Consider the following 1,096-nt stretch of genomic DNA (forward strand, 5'->3'; position numbering starts at 1 on the left):
TATTGATTTGATTTTCTTTTTCTATCAAGAATGTTTTAATACAATGTTTTTTCCCTTTACATAGCTAATTCAATTATAACTCCCTCTAATCCTTGTATTCCAACCCTCCCTGCCAAGCTGCCATCCAATCTCCACAAAGGGTCAGGCATCCCATGGCGAGTCAATAAAAACTGAGACTTCACTTTGAGGCAAGACCAAGGCCCTCTGCCCTATACCTAGACGGAGCAAGGTATTCCTCCAAAACGAATGTGCTCCAAGATGCCAGACCAAGCCAGTTCAAGGGAATAATCCTTGTTCATTGCCAATGATCCCAAGGACTCTCTAAGTCTCACAGCTGTCCTGTGCATAAGTGGTCCTAGGTTTATCCTATGCAGGTTCCCTCATAATCAGTCCAGAGTCATTGAGGTATCACTAGCTTATGTCAGCTCTTTCTGTGGGTATCAACATCATACACCAGACCCCTTTGCTCACATTATCATTCCTCCCTCTCATGAATTGATCATCAGAAACTAGGCCCAATGATTTACTGTGGATCACTGTATCTGCTTCTATTAGTTGTTGGATGAAGATTCTATGAGGACAATGAAGGTAATCATCAATCTGATTAAAGAGGAAGGCCAGTTTAGGTTTCCTCTGCACTATTGTTTAGAGTCTTAACTGGGGCCATCCTTGTAAATTACTGAGAATTTCCATGGTGCCATGTTTCTCCCAAACCCTTTCCTGGTTCCCTCAATCAAGATATTTCTTTTCTTGCTCTCCCTCACTGCCCTTCCCCTTTCTTGAGCATCCTGTCCCCTCATATTTCCTCTTCCCTCTCTTTCTCTCTTCTCACACCCCTTGAGCCCTTCCTCCATATTCCTAAGATTTTCAGGACATCTTGTCAGTTTTCCAAACCCAGGAGGATCCATTCATGTCTCTGTTAGGGTTCTCCTTGTTACCTAGCTTCTCTGGGATAATGGGCTATAGACTGGTTATACTTTGATTTACCTGTAATATTCACTCATGAGTGAGTATATACCATGGTCATCGATCTGGGTCTAAGTTATGTCAGTCAGAATGTTTTTTTTTTCGAATTCCATCCAATTGAATGCTAATT

This window comes from Alexandromys fortis, unplaced genomic scaffold, assembly GCF_014885135.2.
Source record: "Alexandromys fortis isolate MF-2015 unplaced genomic scaffold, M_Fortis_MF-2015_v1.1 scaffold_282, whole genome shotgun sequence".
NCBI lineage: Eukaryota > Metazoa > Chordata > Mammalia > Rodentia > Cricetidae > Alexandromys > Alexandromys fortis.